General features: G+C 33.4%; 1 pseudogene; it reads right to left on the bottom strand.

Moving 5' to 3' along the window:
• Positions 1–2,517: 2,517 nt before the first annotated feature.
• LOC106296362 lies at positions 2,518–6,551 on the bottom strand (annotated as a pseudogene).
• Between the last annotated feature and the right edge of the window lie 2,610 nt (positions 6,552–9,161).

Raw genomic sequence — 9,161 nt, 5'->3', positions numbered from 1 at the left:
TTTTTTTCTAAGATAAGAAGACTGCATATGAAGTCTACAATTTAATAAATTTTTGATTGCTTTTTAAACTTTTTGGTCAAACACAAAACTAACCTATTCAACGAAGTCAAAGTTTTGGTCAAATGCAGAACTGACCTTTTATAGACTTTGTTGGCAGTCTACATTTTGTAGACTTCCGTTGAAGTCTATTTTGAAAAGTCAAAAGTTCGGTCAAATGAAAAACTAACCTCTTTTAGGTAGACGTCTTAGTAAGTCTACCGAAAGTTTTATTTTTGTTGTCAAAGGTAAAGACGGAGACTACTGGGGAAGTCTGCGTTAGAAACAAAAATTGTTTAGTCAATTGCAAAACTAACCCGTGCGTTGACAAATAGACTGCATCGTAAGTCTCCACGGAGGCGTAGACATACAAAACAGTCTACCGTTGCGACACAGATCTGAAAAAGAACGAAAACAATGTAAATAGATACTTTTTTCCTGTGTAAAGCTCGTTTCCAACCTTTTCAACCGTCCAAACTCCAAATATGAGCAAAAAGAAACATCTTTGACTATTCACTAATGAAGAAACTCGAAAATATGAAGTTTGTGATTATGAAAATGAAAGCTATGAGAATTTTTTAGATGGAAATGTAGAGGAGATGAGAGTAAATGAAGTTTTTGGGGTTAGAATAAGAAAAAAAAAGTGGTTGAAAATTGAATTCTTGAGCTTTAGAGCTCAAAAATTGTGGTTCATGGTGGTTGGAAAAATTGATGATGATAGCATTTTTGTAAATAAGAAGAAATGGTTAGGGTGTATTTGGTTTTTTGTTAATTTTGAAATTAATAAAAAATTAAATAAAAATGGCAATTTTGTGAATAATTCAAAAACATAGGGATAGTATGAAAATTTTATTGATGAATAGTAATGACAAAAAAAAGAGGTTGGTTTTGGGTTTGACTAGAAATTGTGGGTTGGTTTTGAAAAACACCCAACAATCTAATATTTTGAATTCTTAATTAAAAAATAAAATTTAATATCATCACATCCAAAAAATATCCTATATCTATAAAATTTACTAAAATAATATGATAGATACTACTATGTATAAAATTTACTAAACAATTGGACTATATTATTTGAACAAAACAATGTTTTTACTTATAAATTTCGTAAAACACTAAAATGTTATATGTTAAAATTTAGGGTTTACAAATGATTTAAAATTCATCCAAGGGTTTAGGGTTTACAAATGATTTAAAATTTATCCAAGAGTTTAGAGTTTACCAAGGGGTTAGGATAGTGTGTTAGGGTATAGTGTTTATGATTTAGGGTTTAAGATTTACACAAGGGTTTAGGGTTTATCCAAAGGCTTAGAATTAATCCAATGGTTTATGTTTTTACGGACAGCATTAACCTCGTTAATGTTTTTTTCCTTTAGCAAATATTACTAATTTTTATTTGTTTTTACCTTTTTATTATTTCAAAAATAAAATATGATTTGTCAAATTTTTATTGGCTATAAGATAGGTAATAACATTTTTAAGGGGTGAACGTAAGAATAAGAGTCTAACTGGTGATTAGGGGTGAGCACTTTACCCGGTACACGAAGCCGCACCCGAACCCGACCCGAAAAACCCGACCGAAATCTAAACCGGAGTAGCAAAATACCCGAACGGGTAATATCTAAACCCGAATGAATATTCAAAGATAACCGAACGTATATATACTTACCCTTATATTTCTAGTTTACATCTCTCATTTTTTAAAAAAATATTTATATTGATGTTACACATACTTTAAGATCATAAGTATACATATATATATATATATATATATATATATATATATATATATATATAATTCTGGATAAAATGATTTGATATTCAATTAAAGTGCATGTCAAACTTTTTGTTTTATGTATTAACAAAAGTTACATTCAAAGTTTAAAAACAATACCCAAATTAATATCTATTTGTTTTTGAAATATTATCTCCAAACCTATTAATCATTCGATCTATAAAAAATATATAAAAAATCAGTTAAATGAAATCTATATTTTTAGATACAAGAAACTTAAAAAATGAAAAATTTAATTTTTTTTCTTTTAAAATCTAAATATACGAACTTTATTCAAAATAACCGAACTCGAACTAAAAATATTCGAACCCGACCCGAAGTATAGAACTACCCGAACGAGTTCTTTATCCATATACCGAAATGCTCGAAAATCAGAAATACCTTATCCGTATCCGAACGGGTATCCGAACGTCCACTCCTACTGATGACCATTATAAGAACATTAGAAATAAGTAAAAAAAAATACAGAAAAATAAAATTATAGGAAAAAAAATTATTCTTTATCAGTTTTGGTGAAGAACAAATTTGTTATATATATTCTTATAGAAAAACTATTCTTTATAAAAGGTAAAAAATATCTAGGAATAATAAAGAATGCATTATTTTGTTTCGTAGACCTAAGTCTTTCACAGATTAGTCACAAATTAGACCCCCCAAAAAACTACTTTCACAAATTACTAGAGTTATTTGAATATATATGAGCTTTTTATTATCCATTAGTTTTATATTTTGTGAGTATTTGAGCGACTACCATTGGTCTCTTATGTAAATCTGGCGCTGACAAACTGGAAAATCAAAACACCAAACAGAGCAACACCGAGCTGGATTCCTATCTGAACCATCACATTCTTCATAATCGGCCAGGCTTTCTCCGACCACTTGCTGTCAGTACTCACCGTGGTCGTACTTTCTTCTTCCTGTGTTTCATCATCTTCCTCATTGTCCTTTGTCTCATCTACTTCTTCTCCAGTCTTAGTCTGCTCTCTTATTTCTGAACCAACTTCGGTTATCACCCCCGGTTTCTTGTCGAATAATCCTTTGAACTGTTTTCGAGCTTTGCTCTCCGCTTCCTGGAAGGTCCAAAGATATGATACTATATAACATTTCAGATAATCTTGTAACAGCAAAACGTGTCTGAACTCAAACACTGACCTGTTCCTTCTGCTTCAGTTTCAAAAGTGCGGCTGACGCATCAGCTTCTGATGAGTTATCCACTTTGATCATCTAAACATATTCACAGTATTCAAGTCATATTAGTAATCAAATTTCCATCTCTATAAGGAATGGATTATAACAAGCAAATTTAGTATAAAAATACCATATTGAAGTCATTTCTAGCGGCTTCGTACTCTCCACCTCCCATGTAAGCCATTCCGCGTCGGTAGAGACCCTTTGCATGGCCAGGCTTTGCTTCTAAGACCTGCTTGGAAAATGGGGTACAAAAGGTTTCAGAAATCCAAAAACTTCTGACTCGTGAATAAAGCTCTCAAGAGATTGTTTATTGAATGTTACCTTATTACATGTCTCTACAGACTTCCTCCACTCTCCCAATTTAAGCAAGCAAGCCGCAACATTCAGATGTAACATATTCTATAAATAACAGCAGAGAAGAGGGAAATAAGAGCTACGTAAATGTGGTTACTATCTAATCTATTCATATCTACAACTACAAGCGCAAGGAGAAGATATACTCACCCTTGCTTCACCAAATACTTTTCCTTCCTCATCATCTTGTGGGTTTACATGATTAAATTCTCGGAGCACCTGGTTTTCGTTTCATCGATTAGACACGAGGAAAGAAATGCTAATACTGGACTTACAGATGATGACAAAGGGAGGAAACTGGACTTGCTACCGTTTCTTCGACTCTATTACCTTTTCGTACTTTGCTTTAGCGAGCTCAAATTTTCCTTCTTTGAACAGCCTGTTTCCCTGAAGTTCAAAGTATTAACCAAAAACACAGAAGAGCTATAAGTTAAAAGATCTGGTGTGGTGTGACCTACGAAGTCCACACAAGAATAGCTAAATATAGGTATTAGTAGAACATTTGATCCATACCGTGCTTCTGATATTTTCTGCCTCGTTCATGATGCTCTGGAAGTCTAAACCAGTCCAATCCTGAGACAAGAAACCCTAGACTCGTAAGAAATGTAGGAAGCTGTTTACAAATTCTAGGGAAAGCATCAACAGTAGACCAACTTACTCTTGGCGTTTCAAAGCCAAGGAGTTCAATCTCCCACTGAACATGTGCACCTTCAGGAACGCCAGGCGGCCTATCAAGAGAGAAGAGAATCGAATGAGTCTGTTTCTCCACTAAAACTTTATACGCTATCTTGTTCGGTTTGATTTACACAGTTACTAGTATGACCTTGGAAATTTGTCATATGCATAATCAGGGGGACATGTAACAAGAGCAATCTCCCCAGGTAGCATCAAACGAGTACACATTTCGAATCCCTCTGGCACCTGCCCATACGACAATAAATTCTTAAGCTTAAATAAATCCACTAGGGTTAATCTACAAACGTTGGAGTAACTGACCAGTCCTTCTCCTGAACTGAACTCCAACGGCTCATCACCATTTTCAATCCTACTATCATAAAAGACAGTCTTGTCTTCGTTGAGAAGCATGCCCCTGTAGTGAACGCTTAACCGACTGTCTTGGAGAGGACAATCCATTGGAAATTCTCCTATTAATGTGATGTGATAAAACTACCTATTCAGCGAATAAGAGTTTGGGGTCTAGGAAGATGCATCAGAGTACAAACCAGCATCATGTTGAAACAGAGAAAACGTTAAAAACAAAGTGTGTGTGACACATACCTCTTCCATCTCGAATTCGACGTTTTATAAGGCGTCCATCTCCGAGCATGTCTCGCACCTTCAAAGTGAGAACTCGAATGTCAACCACTCAGACTCCTAATTCTTAAATGCGCAAAATACTACATAAGTAAACATGATTATACAAGTTTCGTCTTTCTTATACCTGAATGAAATGAACAAGTTCAACCTCAAAATGAACTTCCTCGAGGTCGTGGGCTATATGCATCAAAGGAGATTCAGTCAAATATTGCTTTCGAACATATATCACTGCCTTCTCCTTCCGAGCCATTGTTCCAATTCCAATTTCAAGACCTTTAGGCACCTGCCTAATTGACGAGCAATATTCAGCAATGATAGTGTTCCACCAGACCAGATATGCATGCATGCACAGAGAGTAGAAGGCTGAAGGTGCCCATAAACTTAACAATCACCTCAAATTTTCCAAACGTGAAGAAATAAGGTTCTTCTTTGGGAGATAAGAGCACTTGTCCATCACCGGATTTAGCTGATATCCTAATATACACCAACAAAAAAAATGCATTAAAAAAATTTCCCACAAGGGAAAACAAGGTTACTTGATTTTTAGACTCAAAATGTAGGAATGATCAAACATTAAACAAATTACCTGGCTTTTACTTCATACGGTTCTCTAGGAGATTCCCAGCCCTCGCCTTCATTTACAATCTTTCATATAAAAGGAAAGCAATGAGCCATCAGGAAGAACAAGAAATATTTGGATCATGTCATTCTGCGTCTGCTTATTCTGCAACATATGGACAATCAAGTCCTACCTTCTTGACGACCCCAAGATCATCACTTGCAATCTAGAAAGAGGGAAACAAACATTTAAGTCAGAACATATGAAATGGAAGTTTTTCAGTTTTTAGCAAAATCCAGCAATTCAATCTCAAAATGAAGCTCATCATCTTTTGGAAAATTGCCTGGAGCTGAGACAGGACAATCCTTCTCTGCATAGTGCATTTCAGGTTTCATCTTGAACTGGAAAAAAATGAAGACAAAGAAAGACTTCTTAAGCATTTCAGAATCAAACAAATTATCTGAATTTCAGGTAACTCAAGTGGATTAACTAAATCCTATACAGTAAACAAACTACAATCCAAGTAAAGGGACACAAATATCTTTGAGGCCAGAGTAAACACAATTTACAGGGACAAGAACGGATCTTTACAAAGGTTTCAAGAGTTACCATTGCAATTTCAGCCTTATGCATAGTGGGAATCCCCTCGAGCAATCCAAGTATCATTTTACTCTTCCCCAAGACATCTCTTATTGGTAAACCTCTCCCTGATGGAAACATAAAACACATTCATTCAATGAGAGTACCTAACAAAATGCCCTTACTGTAGTAAAGTTCCCCACCTCCACATTCAGACCTCGTAGATTCCACTACTACACCATCCAGTGTCCTTACAGTACAGTGATAAATAATCTGACCAAGAAAGAAAAAACACACATCAAAATTGACCACTCGTCGTGTCTCTCTCTCTCTCGACAAACCAGATTAGTACCTGATCACCATCCTTAGGGCTTGAATCGCCTCCTCCAGGTCTCACCACTGCTTTCAACAAGCTCCCTGGAACAATTCTCTTCCTCCTATTCGAGATAAATCAAATTCATAAACCTTAAAAAACGGACTAACTCAGCAGAGATATAAACGAACCTCTTATCGTCTTCCGTTTCGGATTTCTTCTTCTTGGGCAGCAAGTGGTTCTGCTCCGCCGCATCCATCGCCGATCAAATCCCAGAGTGGAAGATCTATTACTACTTGAAATCGAAGCCTGATGCTTCTGAGTTTTGGGTCTCTTTCGCCTTCCTCTCTCTCTCTCTCTTTATAGCTCAACAACTGAGTTTAATTCTAGCTAATGAAGAAAGTACAGCTTTTATAAATATTCTTCTTTTTTTTTTTTCTAAATAACAGTAAAAAAGTTACGAAACTGAAAAGTCAAAAGTCTCGCCTTTTAGAAAATAACTAGTATTACGTACGGGCCTTTATATTTTTATAAATATATATTATATGTTTATGTTGAACTTAAATATATATTTTAAATTTATAATTAAAATAAATATTATTTTGGGGATTATTGTTTTTTTTTGAACATTTTTGAGGATTATTGTTTGCAAACTTAAAAAAAGGAAATTAAAATTTTAAATTTCATATCTTACGATAGTTGACCCAAATTTATAATTTTTCCAAACCGACACAATCATTAAATATGACAACAAAGGAATATATACGGAAAAATCTCTAAAATAGCACATTTTTAAGTTTATATCACAAAAATAGCACTCAAAAACTAAAATGACCAAAATAACACATTTTTAAGTTTATCCTTTGAAAATTTTAACTTTTTTTATTTTTCAAAATTTGAAATCTTATCCCCAAAACCTCATTTCTCAACTCTAAACCCTAAACCCTAAACCATAAACCCTAAACCCTAAACTCTAAACCCTAAACCCTAAACCCTAAATCCTAAACCCCACCCTTTAACTCCAAACCCTAAGTTTGTGACTTTTGATAAAACATTAAGTGCTATTTTTGTGACTTTTGACCTTGAGTGCTAGTTTGAGAACAAAAACTTGATTTAGTGCTATTTTTATCGTTTTCTCAATATATATTGCACATGCACAATTATGTAGATAATTGAGGTTAATTATTATGTTTTCTAGTCATTCATTTTTTTCTTACTTCGGCATTTCCGTGAACAAATCTACAAATTTGATAAACGCTATATAAGAAAAAAATCAAGGGTTTATTGGCAAAATAGCCATTTTTCAGAGATAAATTAGGTAACTAACATTGTGACAAAAAAAAAAATTAGGTAACTAACACTGATTTTGACATAATTTAATATATGTCTTTTTCTCACTTTTCAGCCGGTTATGTCTTTTTAAGTTACAAGTTGCCAGTTACAATGATTAAAATAGATGACGTGGTGCTTTTCTGTCGAATGCAAACACGCACATACATATACAAAGGTGAAAGACCAACTGTATTTATCACGTATGATAGTTACATTATAAAAGAAAATGAGGAGATACTAAGTGTACACGTTTTACAACTTATGGAAACGTAGCAGAGAAACTAATTTCTTAACATTGCTATTTTATACGACGAAATAAAATAGGTGACAACATATAGATCAAATATCATGAAAATAAAAAACAAAAATTAATATATGTTACAACCTATTAACTAATCACTAAACCCTACAAGGGAATATGACCCCCGATCCAATATGAATCCATGTCACCGAAAATGTGAAATTCCAACCATATGCATTCATAGTCTACCTGAAGCGTCGAATATAAACTCAACTGAAAGTGCGAACTAACGGACTGATGAATTTCTATTCTACATGACCCAGGTGGAATAAGAAATTCAAAATTGTCAAGTACACATGACAAAACCAATCTTGTAGAGACAAACGTATGTTGATATGGATATGGCTTTATGGAAGATGGTAATTCTGGCTCCAAATGTCAACACAAGTCGACTATGGTTCAAACCCTCTCAAGTAATCACTATACCCAAACATGATAATATAAACCATAAACTCAAATAAAATAAATAATATAATATGAAAGTTCAAGAGTGTTCTATTCCATATCACCAAAATAGTATATAACACCAACCCCATACAACCCCTCAATAATTAACCATATAACAACCCCACCATAAACCCCTAAATACTTAACCTTAAACCATAATCAGTAAACCCTAAACTAAAATATAAACCGTAAACTTAAATATAAACCTTCAACCTAAATAGAATGGAACTAAATAAATAGCTTAGTATATATTGATGAAATTATGAAATGTCTATGATATCATGAAAGAAGTTAATGCTAACCCCAACCTTACCCACTCCACCGACAAAATACTATACCCTAAACATTAATCACTAAACTCTAAACCTAAATATAAATCATAAACCCAAATATTAAAAGTATGTAAAATAATTAATTTTCCTTAAATCATAAACCTAACCCCCAATCTCACTCACCCTCTAAATTCAAATATAAACCTTAAACCCAACAACAAAAGTAGATATGGTTAACGAAATTTGTGTGAAGTTTACACTTATGTGGATCTTGGTTAACGAAATGATAAAATTGAGTTTAAATTTCTTAGTTTTGATCAATACGCATAAACTAAGATTCATAGCAATAATACAACAACAAAACATAACTTATGCTTATGCACTGTACAATCATATTTTGATTATATGTTCTGCATATAGAATAGAATACAACAAATAATAAAGATCATATATTCCATTTCACATGAATGATCTTTCCATTTCACGTACACACGATATATTTCACTTATATACACATTGCATCATTACATATAAATTAAAATATATTCACCGGATGGTTCAAATCCAGTTTCGAATAATCTACTTGACAGCCTAAATGTTCCATTTGTAACCTGAGAAACAAAAGCGGAAGATAAAGGTGTTAGGATCCATATAACAAAGTA

Source organism: Brassica oleracea, chromosome C6 (assembly GCF_000695525.1).
Source record: "Brassica oleracea var. oleracea cultivar TO1000 chromosome C6, BOL, whole genome shotgun sequence".
Lineage (NCBI taxonomy): Eukaryota > Viridiplantae > Streptophyta > Magnoliopsida > Brassicales > Brassicaceae > Brassica > Brassica oleracea.
The sequence above is the reverse complement of the archived record's forward strand: the minus strand, read 5'-3'. Positions and strand labels throughout refer to the sequence as shown.